This window comes from Benincasa hispida, chromosome 3 (assembly GCF_009727055.1).
Source record: "Benincasa hispida cultivar B227 chromosome 3, ASM972705v1, whole genome shotgun sequence".
In the NCBI taxonomy this organism is placed as follows: Eukaryota; Viridiplantae; Streptophyta; class Magnoliopsida; order Cucurbitales; family Cucurbitaceae; genus Benincasa; species Benincasa hispida.
The window spans coordinates 4,762,607-4,777,188 of NC_052351.1; positions in this window are offsets into that span (position 1 = coordinate 4,762,607).

Genomic DNA, 14,582 nt, shown 5'->3' on the forward strand with positions numbered 1-14,582 from the left:
TTTTTCGTTTCTCATTCTCTGTGAGACAGAAGGGTATTTTCGGGTGTACGCATTTGGGGAAAGCCATTCCCACTCGTCGGCCTGCACTCGTGTCCGTACCAACCAATCAAAAGTGACAGCGTGGCAGTGGAAAGCGCGTGTTTTACCAACATTCCTCTTAGCGCGTGATGTAATTTATATTGAATTTTACAATGGTTGAGCGGTTCAAATTGTAGGGTCCTCTGGTGGGGTCCGAAACAAAGCTATAAACAAGACTATAGTGAGACTTGAAGGGGAGCGGATACTGATCTAATTGAACTGCCCGTTGGATTTTCTTTTTGTATTAATTGAGATTATTTAAATCAGGCCACCGGCGTTTTCAAATCAAACTCCTGGAAAAGTTCCCAAATGCCCATTTTTCAAATTAACAGCACTCGCATTTCTCCAATATTATTCAAATCCTATTTTAAATTTCATCACTATCGCTTCTCTTATTATTATTTAACTGCCTTCTCTACACGATAACGTAATTCAACTTATCAAATTAATTGTTAATTTAATTATAAGATGTATATATCAATGAATAAATCAAAAGTTTGAATATTTGCCTATATAGTTCGAGAAAACAAAGAAAAAGATTGTAAGTTTTGCAGAAGTTTGGTACATTTTTAAATCGTACTTTTATACTAATTTTACCATACATAAGATGAGATCGAACTTCAAATCTCGAAATTGATATCTATATTGGCCAATTTATACCGTGTTGAGTGTATATAAATGGTGTTTATAAAATTTTATAGCATTCATTTGTTTTCGTTAGTTGTTTATTTTGTTTAATTATATAAGTATCCATATATTTTTTTAGTTATTTTCAAATATATAAAAAATGAATCAAAATACTTACAAGTAATAGCAAAATATTTAGATCATGCTATATACAATAGTCATCTATCAAAGATAAATTTTGATATTTTACTATTACTTATAGATATTTTCAACAGTTTTGTCCTTTAAAATATATTTTTTTTCAATTTGAAAACATATAATCATTTTCATTAGTTTTTTTTATTGAAATTACATACTAGTTAGACACATCTAAAATCTTATCCAGTAAATTTGTAATGCAAATTCATCTACAACTAAAATTTTAAAAAAAAAAAGAAAAAAAAAAAAAAAGAAAAAAACCCTCAAAATTTTGTATCAGTTTGGTATTGAACTTTACCCATCATAAAAATAGTCTATGAACTTTTTGTTACATGTATAGTGTATGTATACATACCCGCACAATATAAAAATTGAAAATTTGATAAACAGGGATAAGTTCTAGAGTTTATTGATGTGATTTAGGTGATAGCTGCAATCATTTTAATACTTATAAAAGTTTGAGGATTCGATTTTTATGATTCAAAGTTTTAAGTTATAATGATAACTATCATCGTAGTGATTTGTACCATTTAAACAAAGTTAAATAAAATGTCATTCACTCGTTATTTGGGATTTATGGGATTTTTTTTATTTTTATTTTCTTTCCGTAATTTGAAAGTATGGAGTTGGTATGGTGAATTAGCAACCATGGTTGATGATTTAATTTTCAAAAATTTCAAATGACAGATTTGTCTCCTTTGGTGCATGTGACATGATTGACCCTTGTTTTATATTATTGTTTCCAATTTTTTTTCTTGACTGCATTGAATATCCCTGAATTATGTGAATGTGTTGAGTTCTTAATTTTATTTTGGGTATTCTTAAAATACATTTTGATTTAAAAAATAAATTATTTTTTAATGAAATTGAAGCATTTAAATTATTCAAAATAGATTTTCGAATGCCTTTTAATCCGTTTTTGCAAAAAGTTGTTTAAATAAAATGAATTCTTTAAAAAATATTTTTTTCTCAAATAAATTATTTTGAATGTCAAGACTGTTAAATATATTTACAACTAAAGTAGACACAAATAGTAATTTATTGTTATCTATCGCGGTCTATCATAAATAAATCGTTATATTTTGTTATTATTTGTAAATATTTTTTTCATTTTCCTAGAAAACAACTTTTTTTTTTCTCAAGTGAATTGTCTTTTATTTTTAATTGTGATTTCTTAATTTAATTTATTCTACTTCTAATTTTTAATATAGTAAACTTTGGACACTTCGATTTAAAATACCGATAACAATAATAATTAGGAGTAGTTGATCTTATTTGGGAATTAGATTTTCTTTTTTTTTTTATGCAACACAAAGATTTAAACTTCCAATTTAAAAATATATATATATTGAGTACACTTTAATATCCATGCTACATCTAATAATTACCTTAATCTTAGGGGTGTTCAAAAAACCAATCAACCCAATCCAACTCGTGTGGTGGGGACAAATACAAATTTTATGGGTTGGGTTGGTTAATGAGTTTACCTAATATAACCCAAACTAACCCGACCAACTCGAATTTATTATTAACTTTAATATTTTTTTATTACATATAACACAATTATTTATACATATATTGATTTTAATTTTATTTAATTTTAATATTTGTTTAATAATTTATTATTCAACAACTCTTAAAAGTAGTTTCTTTGTACTTTAGAAAGAAAATTTTCACTATATAAATTCAAATTGAGTTGTTAATCTTAGTTCAATATATGAAAATAATTAAATAAGATTCTTACATATTTACGTTATGCTTCTTTTTAGAACAAAATTTTAATTAAATGACCCGATTAACCCGAACCAACCCAACCTAAATATTTCATGGTTGGATTTGGTTGAGTTCATTTTTTAATGAGGGTTATTTGGATTGAAGAAATTTACAAACCGAACAATTGGGTTGGGTCTCGGTTGAGTTCATTTTTTAATGAGGGTTATTTGGATTGAAGAAATTTACAAACCGAACAATTGGGTTGGGTCTCAAAAGTCTTTTAACCCAACCGATGAACACCCCTACTTAATCTCATATATAATCGTCATTAGTTTTTTGATGATTCCAAGTTGATTGTCTTTTTTAATTATCAATTAACCGAGTTGCATCACAAATTGATTCGAAAGATATAACATCAGATATCAAAGGTAAGGACACTTGTAATGTTAATTGCTAACTCTAAAGCCTTCATTATTTCATATGTTTTGCCAAAGATTTCCATACATGCATTATACATTTATATTAATTTAATATTTCATCTGTAATTATTTAATTTTTGTTTCCATATAAAAAATGGAAAAAATAAACACATACATTAAACTACATTAATTATATTACATATTTAAACACGACATTAATATCTCATACATTTTAAATTCAAATATTTAATATCAATGTCCATCAATACAATATATGTGATTTATACGAGAGTTTACGAGACGTTGAGTTGTCAATTCTACTATTTTTTTTATCTAAAATAATCTGTGACTCATAACTAAATAACGTCAATTTCATGTTTTATTAACTTCTTAGAATGTGCATCAAACACCTCGTTAAATGAGTAGAAACAAATTGTGGGTTATTAACCTAAGTTATGGATTATTAGAAAATTATTTTGATATTTTTACAATGTAATGAATGTTTGTTTGACTTAGTTGACCCAACTATGTTACCATGCAAGTACGACGTTGGACTTTATTTCCAGAGTTTTTGCAACCTTTTTTTCTCCCGAGTATTTTATGATGTTATTATATACATAAGTTTGTATTCATTTTTCTATCTTTCCAAGGATAATGTGACTGAATCAGTATAATGTATTGACTCTGCCCATTTTGCAAAAGTTTTATATTGTTTGCCTGAAAAATATCACTTTATATCATTAAATTTTAGGAGTTGTATCAATCTAATTCATGAACTATTATATATTTATCTAAATTTATATCTTGAATTTTTATAAGTATATCGATTTGCATCCTTAATTATGTTTCGTTTTATAAAAACTTGGTGTCAAACTTATAATTAATTGTGTCAATTAAGTTATTAACCATAAATGAATCAATTTAAATTGTTAGATAAAATTTTCTTTAAAACTCATCCATGTGTTAATTACCATCATTCATTTTGTAAAATCGACGTTTGAAGATAAGTCTACACACGTTCGAGAATTAATGCATTGATAATTTTCATAAAAAATTCTGATGAATGATCTAAATTGATTACGTAATGAAAAGTTAGAAGTTTGATCTACTTAAATTATAAATTTTACGCGACTTTACATTGATCGAACAAATTATGGAGGATGATATAAATTCATATACTTGTGAAATTTCAGGTTTTAAATTTATACAATTTTAATTAATGTTTTTTATTTGTACAATCCTAAGGTTAGAGATGTAAATTGACATTTGCTCATGTTTATAACTGAGGTAAAATTATGTTTGCACTTCAACACACGTAAATGAAATCCTTATTATTTTTTATATGATTTTGTGATGTATGTGCAAATAAAACATGACTTGAAGTTCGTAGGAGTTCTGAAAGTGAAAATTTTAAAATAGTTTTGGACGGTAATAAAGCGGTCAATTAAAAGTTAACAGCAATAGAGTGTGCATAAATACAGCTTGAAAGCTAAAGCAAAAGGTTGGAGGTAAGGCCATGATTTAAACTTGTTTAAAAGGAGTCACCTCAATGGAAACTTTACCGACTTGGCTACGAATTTAACATTCAATGGTGATTTAACAACATACAAATTCAATGATTAGCTTTCAAGTTTAGTAAAGTTTAGGATTCGTATCAATCTAATTCTAAATTTTCAGTACTATAAGCACCTCAAGAGTAAATTAACTTGCTCAAAAACCTATGGATGAAAAGTTTGGACTATAAATAACCAATGGCAGTACACGTGGATAGACCACTAATAACAAGAATATAACAAACTAACAAAAACTTAAACTATATCTTAATACTCCCCCTCAAAATGGCCTTATAGTGCCAATAATGCCCATCTTGGACAACAAAAGCTTGAAATAAGACAAAGGCAGTGTCTTGGTGAAAATATCAGCTAGTTGATGATGTGTTCAAACTGGTAGCAACTTGACAGCACCTTTGACGATTTGATCTCAGATAAAATGACAGTCTAGCTCAATATGTTTAGTGCGCTCGTAAAAAGTAGGATTATAAGCAATATGTATAATCGTAGTACTGTTACAAAATATGAGTGAAGAGGAAGCAATAGGAACCTGTAAATCCTTCAGAAGTTGAACAAGCCAAGTGATTTCACTTGTAGTGGCGGCTAAGGCTCGATATTTGGCTTCAGCTGAAGATCGAGATACTGTAGTTTGCTTCTTAGGCATCCAAGAAACCAAAGAATTACCAAGGAAGACACAAAAACCGGTGGTAGACTTCCGACAATCAAGGCATGATGCCAAATCTACATCACTAAAAGTTTGAAGCTGGAATGATAGTAAGAGCTTAATAAAAAATCCTTAACTAGGAGTACTTTTTAAATAGTGTAGCAAGTGATTAGCATCAGCCATGTGGGACTGACATGGAAGAGCAACGTATTGGATGAGTTTATAAACGATAAATATGATATTTGGCCGGCTAATCACGAGATAAAGTGATCTGCCAACCAACTACTGATAGGAATAAGCATCAATCAAATGTTTACTATCATTAGACTTCAACTTTAAACAAGGGTCCATGGGCAGAGAGGTTGGTTTAAAAGTCAGTAAACTTGTATCTTTCAATAGTTGGAGAACATAATTCCATTGAGAAATAGCAATAACTTTGAAAGAACAAGCTTACTTTAAACCAAAAAAGTACTTCAATGAGTCGAGATCTTAGGTATTGATAACATCAGAATAAGCCCCAATGGTTATGATATCATCAACATAGACAAGGAGAGCAATAAACGTTGCATTGGTACCACGATTAGATAATGAATAGTCGGACTTTGACTGTAAGAAACCAATCAACAATAGACATGGGAGAACTTATCAAACCATTGGCTAGAAGCTTGCTTAAGTCCATATATTGACTTATACAATTTGCAAAAAAAAAGTGCTCTCCTTTCTAGCAGCCATGTTATGTTTGTACCCTAGAGGTAAATCCATATAAACATCCTCTATTATGTCTCCATGTAAAGATGCATTGTTCACATCTAGTTGAATTAAAGGCCAATTCATCGATGCAACAATATTAAGTAAAACCTTGACTTGTCAGTGACAAGCTTGGCAACGGGAGAAAAGTTTCAATATAGTCAAGTCTCTCTTGTTAAGTATATCCTTTAGCTACAATACGAGCTTTATACCTCTCTATCGAACCATCGACTTTGTGTTTAACCTTATAAACCCATTTGCACCTTATAGAATGATCGCTATTTGGTAATGGAACAATAGTCTAGGTTTTATTAGTTTCCATAGCAAGTAACTCTGTGTTCATAGCTTAACCTCAATGACTATAGATGACGACTTGATGATAGTGTTAGGGTTGATGGCCTAAATCTCATAGGGTCCTATAGTTTGTAAACATTGTATGAACAAACTCTTATGTGATTAATAATATATGATATTTTATTCACTTTGTCTATGAAATATGTGATGTTTTAGTTGCATTAATCACAAACCAATAAACTTGCATTAATCACAAACCAATAAACTAACATCCAAGGTTATCCTTGTAACTTAAACATGTAGACCTATAGGTGGATCATGTTTAAGTGATAATCTAAATGGTATGTAGTATATAGATAAGGTTGGGTACCTTATCTTAGTGACACTACGAGTATGACCCGCTCTGTAGGTGTTACAATTGTTGTAAAGTACTACAAATGATCCGATCCCAATCATTCATGTATTGGACATGCGAACGGGGATATTCTATACAAAGGAGTTTTTATAAGACCGACCACAAAATGTTTAGTCTCATTATATAACACCGTTCATAATAGAGACTTTCATTTCACCATAATGATCATAGGTAACATGACCTAAATCCTAAGTGAGTTGTAAACTCCTGCCTATGAGGGCAGTCCTTTGATTTGTATGGGTGAGAATTGCTAGATTGTCGACTCAACAAACCTACCATTTTGGAGATTCGTCTGATTGGGGAGCTAGGAATACAACTACACACGATGGAATTCACTCCTTCCCTGGAGTATGGATAAGTAGATAAATTGCTCATTTAAGGGCTAATTTCGGGTCTTGAACAATGTGATGTCACACCCTCTCTTGGCCCGATAGGGGTTTAGTCACAATAAGACTATGATCCATTGTTCATTAGAGGGATCAGTGGTACTTAAGGAGTTAGATGTAACTACAGGGGAAAAACGGTAATTTGGCCAGCTGTACTTACGAGCAATTTGTGAATGGTCATCGTACTGTTGATTGGTTATATCCAATTGACACATAAATATATTTGTAGTATAAAGAATGCAGTTGTCGATCTTTAGTGGGATGTCCGACAGTTAACGGATGGTGGATAATGTAATTAAAGAGTTTAATTAATTATTCACGTACCATTGGAGTTTCAAGCTACAGGTCCATAAGGTCCCCTTGGTAGCTTAAAGGATTTAGTTGAGAATCAGTTTTTTGGTTAATTTGAATTGTTCAAATTAATAAGAGGGAATTTCATTATATATAATACAATTAAATTGATTCAATTATATATGATATAATTGTTATAATGTATTTGATACATTATAGTTTAATGGAGGAAACAGTATTTGAATGAGATTCAAATATATTTTCTATAAATGAGATTCATAGTTGTTAAATTTAATATAAATATGATTTATATTAAATGCCATGAAATAGAGAAAAAAAAACTATAGTCTATATTATATATGATACAATATTAAAACTAGAGGTTATATGTTATATTTAATATAACATATAGTTTAATATAAATATAATATGATAAATTAGTTATTATATTTATTTATATTATTTTATTATTTTTGAATAATATCTATCATATTTTCTTTCCAACCACCTTAATGGGTGGTTATTCAATTTTGTGGCAAAAGGAATAAAAAAATAGTTTTTTCCTCTTCCTCAACGTTTTGAGCATTGCAATTGGCTGTACAATTGAATTTTGCACAATCATTTTGTGTGTTTCTTCAATCTTCTTCCTCCTTCAAACTCAAACAATCCCTCTTAACCAAAATAGTCAGAGTCCACCACTCTTGGGTTCTCACCCTTAGAATACCAAAGGCTTACTGTGGTAGTATCCTATCTATTTGGTTCGTGAAGTTCTTGAAGAAGGTCTTCAAGAAGTTGCTGAGTTCGAGGCTCGTAACTATTGAAGGGAATTACACGAAGAAAGGTTCTTCAAATGTGATATCTCTTGAACCATTTATTGTTTAAGCATACTGTAATATATTTTGAATGCATATCTTGTATGTTTATTGTAAATTTAGTTTTTTAATAAAAATGGAATTTGGACGATCCACTTTCGCTCAAGGATCTCCTTCAATACGAGTTCCTTCAATTAGTATCATAGCCAGGTTGTAGTTCTGATTCCAAATTCCATTTTTGTATTGAATTCATTTACAGTAGTGGTGGGTTTTAGTTTCTGCATTGCGTTTATATGATAAATGTATGTGGATGGTTTGTTGATGGGATAGAAGTCTCTGTTTATGACTTTCTATTTGATTTGATAAAGTTAATTTGTAAGGGGCCATGCGTTTTTGGGCAATAAATTGCAATAGAGTATGTATTTGTTTAAGTTTTGAGTCGCTCGTGAGGCTTCAGAAGAAGGGTTGCAATGTTTTTCGATGGAGAAGACAAAACAGTGGTTGTCGCATCTGTAGCTAGAGCTAAACGATTGTTTAGATTTTGTTATGTGATCGTGTAGAGTTTACTACACGATTGTGTAACATTTGCTAAACGATCACATAGCTAATGCTACATGATCGTGTAGAGTTTGCTACACGATCGTGTTGCGTTGGTTGCATGATCGCAAAGGCGCTCGATGGATAGAAGGTCGCACAGTATATGATACTCGACGCAAGCGTGTGTGCTAAACGATCGTGAAGACTATCATGCTCATCACATAATCATTATCTACACGATCGCATGGTATATGATACTCAATGCACGCTACACGATTGTGTAGACTTTCATGCTCATCACATAGTCAAAAGCTACATGATCGCATATAAACAATTGTCTATACTCGACGCCTCACTGCTCGACGATCAGGAGTTTGCTACACGATAAGCTGCACGGGTTTTTGGTGGAGTGGTTCAAGACCTGGTTCACTTGTTCCAAACCGGTGGACTCAAAATTTTGTAATACGTTAGCCTTTAATTTCTGGTTTTAGAGATTGTCTATTCCAGCCCATCAACTATAGTGTAAATATATATGTGATGTATGTTTATTTTATATGCCATAATGTATATCATATAGTTTTAAAACCCACCATAGGTTATGCATTTATTTTCATGCATCATTTTATATTGTAAATGTTATAATATATTAGAATGCATGATTTAAATTACATAAAGCATGCTCATGCATCATATAATATAAGAGTTATAGTATATGTACGCATGCATTATAGCATATCCATACATCATTTATATTATAAATGCTATAATATAAGGTTGAATGGTTGTATGGAATGTATGCTATAGCATAGTTCATTACTTATTTATATAAAAGTTATATATTGGTAATGAATGAACATTGCATGAAGCATGACATTACCTTAAGTTAATTTGTAATTGTTATAAATAATTTATGTATGTCTAGTTTGCAATGATTGGTTTTAATTGTTTCATTTACTTATAAGTGTTATAATAAATGAAATTAGAATTAAAATCAATAATAAAGAATTGCATGCAAATTTAAGGCTATAATCTTTTTTTAAAAGTGTTTTAAAATTTGATTGAGATAGACCTAAGATCACATTTCTGATGAGATTAGAAATCTAAGTTTAATATTTTAAATCGATTTAATAGGATTAAATTGATTCCTAATAAAGGATTAAATATATAACAAATATATCTATAAGGGACCTTTTATTTAAGGTTGGTTATGGCTAGGCTGAGGTACTTAAGTCGATGGAAACGTCGCACCCTTACCTAGGAACCTACCTGAAAAGGTGAATTAGATAGATTTGTTACATGCATGCAAATTTGATGATAGTCTGTTAAAGATTTTAATAAGACTTGAATCAAAGTTGTTTAATCATCAAAGACACGAGTTGTTTTTTAGCAAATTAAACAAATACTTAGATAAAATCAGTAGCCAGATTTTCTAAGTTAATTAACCCTAAGTAGAACACTCGTGAGAGGAAAATAGGGTATATGACACTTCACTTTAACCTTTACACGTTTCTCTCTAAAAGTTCACACCGTGACTTCTACTCTCGGCCTCGAGGCACCATGGGTGTCCTTCTGCGGGTGGTGTTTGGGTAGGTCAATATCAAGGTGAATGGAGAGAGTGTTTATAATAATTGAGAGTGGGACGTGTGATAATATATCCTCCGATCTCTCTCATTAGGTTGGATAAACTATCATGCATCGCCTCGAGGCATCATGGGTATCTTCCTAAAGGATGGCAATTTTGCATTATGCTTTATTTGATCTCCATAAATGGATAGGGTTGCTTTAGTCTCTTGTTCTAATTGGCTTTTTCCTAAGGTTGGCTCATTAAGGCAGGACTCTATAACCTAAAATGAGGGGTTACACTTATACAAAATTGTTAAGGATGTTAACAAATTATGGACTGAACAATAGTGACTATCAGTTACAGTTACAAGGAGTTGTTTCAGTCTAATGGTTGAGAATGTCTCATTTCAGTGAAGGGGCACTTGATCACCCTATGGTGATTTTTGTCCTGTCTCACTGAGCATCGTTGCAAAATGGATGTCACTTAGGGTACACTAGACTATTTTGCTAAAACTTGATTGGTTTTTCTAAAAGTGGTTCAATGCAAGTAGACTTAATTAAGTTTTTTTTTTTCCAGCAATTTAAATGGCTACAACTACTCTTAGTTTGCTTGTCATCGATAAATTAACTGGTGAAAATTACGCTGGTTGGAAAAATACCATAAACACGATTTTAATCATTGATGAAACACCATAAACACGATTTTAATCATCGATGACTTACGTTTTGTCCTGATGTAGAAGTGTCCTCCCATTCCACCTCCTACTACTACTCAAAATATTCGGGAAGCATATGGCCGATGGACAAGGGTAAACGAAAAGATCCGAGTGTATATCTTGGAAAACCTTAACAAAGTATTGGCCACGAAGCATGATCCATGGTCATTGCACGTGAGATCATGGAGTCCCTGAGGGGAATGTTCGAACAACCGTCCATACAGCTCAGGCACGACGCTCTCAAGTACATCTTCAATTCATATATGCAAGAAGAGTTGTCTGTTTGGGAACATGTTCTCAACATGATGATCCACTTCAACGTGGCGGAGATGAACGGTTCAAGCATCGATGAGGCCAGCCAGGTTAGCATCATACTGGAATCTTTACCAGAAAGCTTCCTGCACTTTCGTAGTAATGCTATTCTGAACAAGATTGACTATAACCTGTCTGCCCTGCTCAATGAGAGCTGCAAACTTTCCAGTCCTTGTTGAAAAGCAAGGAGAATAAAGGTGAAGCAAATGTTGCTTCATCATCTAAACAATTCTATAAAGGTTCAACCTCAGAAACTAAGTTTGTACCTTCTTCCTCCAGTACCAAAAAGTGGAAGGAGAAGAAGGGTGGAAAAGGGATGGTTGCTGGTAACCCAGGAGTTGCTGCTTCAAGGGGTAGACAAGGAAAAATATTTCCATTGCAACCAGGATGGACACTTGAAGAGAAACTGTCCCAGATATTTGGAAGAAGAAGGCAAAATAAGGTAAATGTGATTTGCTTGTTTTGGAAACTTGTTTAGTGGAGAATGACGATTCTGCTTGGATTATTGACTCTAGGGCCACAAACTATGTTTATTCTTCGTTTCAAGAATTAGTTCCTAGTGGAAACTTGATGCTGGTGAGATGATAATGCGAGTTTGAATGGGCAGTTGTTTCAACTATGGCAGTGGAAGGTCTTTAGTTATGTTTACAGAATAAATTTCTCATTCTAAATTATGTATTTATTGTTCCTGATTTAAAAAGAAACTTAGTTTCTGTAAAGTGTCTTTTGGAACATAATTATCAGTTGAACTTTTCTTATAATAAAGTGTTTCCATCAGGCGTTGAGCATCACAGATTTCATCTCAAACCTGGTTCCATCAGGCGTTGGATACATGATTCCTGGAGAGAAATCATATAGCACAGGGGACGCGTATTCTCTCATAGGATGCGTGCTGTTATTTGCCATCAGGATTGGGTTCTGGGCAGCTCGAGACAGTTGCTGAGCTAGTTTTTTGTTTTTGTTGTTCTTCCGCCATTGCTCTTTCCCTTTCTTGCTGTCTGAGTAATTGTTGCCTTAACCTTCGTCGACGGTTGGATCGATTCCGACGTCGGAAGGTTCGTTCAATCTTGAGGTCGTATGTGAATTCAGAAGTGTCATTCCTGTTCATACACGTTCACAAGCCTAGGCGTAGCTTGTAATACTTCCTTTAATTGAAGTGTTCGTACAACAAATACAAACGAAATTTCTGGTTAGTTCTTGTTGCTGAATCTCCGGCAACGGCGCCAAAAACTTGTTCGCTTGCTATCGTGTGGTGCGTTAAGAGTGTCTAGAATAGAACAGATTGGAAAAATAAATTCTAAGTATGAGTGCTGTATTATGCCTTGATGCGTCCAAACATGTGCAACGCGTCGGGGCGTTAGAATTATTCACAGAAAGCGCACAACTCCTTAAAATGGCGGCGTTCAAGTTTTCCTAGATTAAACCCAAGTATAAATCTAATCTAAGTTCCTGGCAAGTCCAGGGTCGATCACAGGGATTCATTTCACTAAACACAGAAAATGCGTCGTACTTGCAGTAGGGGGTGTTTTCTAAAACAATGCAAAAGATGTATTATTTACATTAGCATGCCATGCCTGTGCAACACGAGTCAAAAAGAGCTAAGTGGAAAATGATGGTTCATATGAGAATGGAATTTTAGTAAGTGGACGCGTCGGTTAAAGATAATTGCACACAACTTAAATGATGTGGATGGAATGGGATGGTTTGCCTATCTTTCTGTTCATGCGTTAGACTTCATTTAACATTTCTCAATGCAAATGACATACAAGTCTATCTCTAGGATGTATGCGTCTAACTTTAGAATTCAAGAAACACCAGTAAGTCTATCTCTAGCTGTACTAGGCGTTCTTCTTAATGCAACTTAGCTATTCTTTCAAACAACTAAGTTAAAGATGCTTTCACCAAGTTGTCAAGTTGGTTTAGGCGTTATAACAGAATTATGCATGAAGTATTAATGCGTTCAAGATAGACAGAGGATAAACAATAGCAAAAGTGATGATCAAATATATGAATTTTATAAAGGATCAAATGAGTCTTTACAAAGAACTATTCAATCAAGATGAAATGGAAATGATATTAAGAAGAAAACTACGTCAAGCCAAAGAATACAATCTCTTGTAGTTCTTTGGCTCAACTTTGTTGTGTACAATCACTTTTAAGAGTAATGGACAGAGTATCTATCTCAAGAATGACTTTCTCTACTCCTTGGCCAGTGGTGGTGGTGGTTCTTAGCTCCTTCGATAGGCTTGCACCGTGGCATAGCTTCTACAACTAAAACTAAGTTTACAAGTTTACAGAGAGTATGGAGTATCTAATTGTCCGAACTCTTGATTTCGGAGGGTCTTCAAGTATTTATAGGCGTTGGTCTCGTCCATTTGAAGGATGGGCTACATTTAAGTCCATGCCCTAATCATCATTAAATTCCATATCTTAGTTGGCCGCTTGACCTTTGGGAGCTTTTCAGACGCCACCTATTGCAGGTGCCCATGCTTGCAAGTGATGATGTGACACAATCAGCCCGAAGCAATGAATCTTCTATGCGTTGAGTTCCCTTCGATGCATGGCTCATGCGTTTAAGTTTTCCCTGCGGCATTTGTCTTAACGCATTAATGTTAGTTTCTGCGTTCAACTCCTGGATGACAGTGCGTTAGCACCGCGATAATCATTGATAAAACTTTTCTTACATGAATTTGCTATTGTTCACTTAAATCCATGCGTTTCTAACAAAAATGAGGAGAATTTATCATTAAAAACCCTAATTGTCCTAACTTAAGAGCAAAGATAACTTGTATTTTTTACAAGTTATCAATAAACACAAAAAAGACAAAATAATATTAAATTAATATGAAATACGTGTAAATAGAGAATTGAGTAGATACATCATTACTCATCATCGTAATCTAATTCAAATTATTCATCAACACTTGAATTGTTATTGGGAGATAATTGTTCTTCATCATCATCGTTTATGAAGTCATGATTGCCATGTCCTATAATTGGTCTTTCCATAACTATAGGATCAACGTCCACTCTATATAAAGTAACCTCCTCAATGGTTTCATCCACTCGGACTCCACCAACAATTTCTAGTAAATCTAGTTGTGTGTTTTCAACATCATCCACTTCTGGTACATCCTATATTCGCTTATTTTGGACTACTTGAACAACTTTCCAATTGCGACCATATTTGATGTCATCAATGTAAAAGATTTGTTGTGCTTAGATAGCAAAGATGAAAGGCATATCGACATACCAAAAAG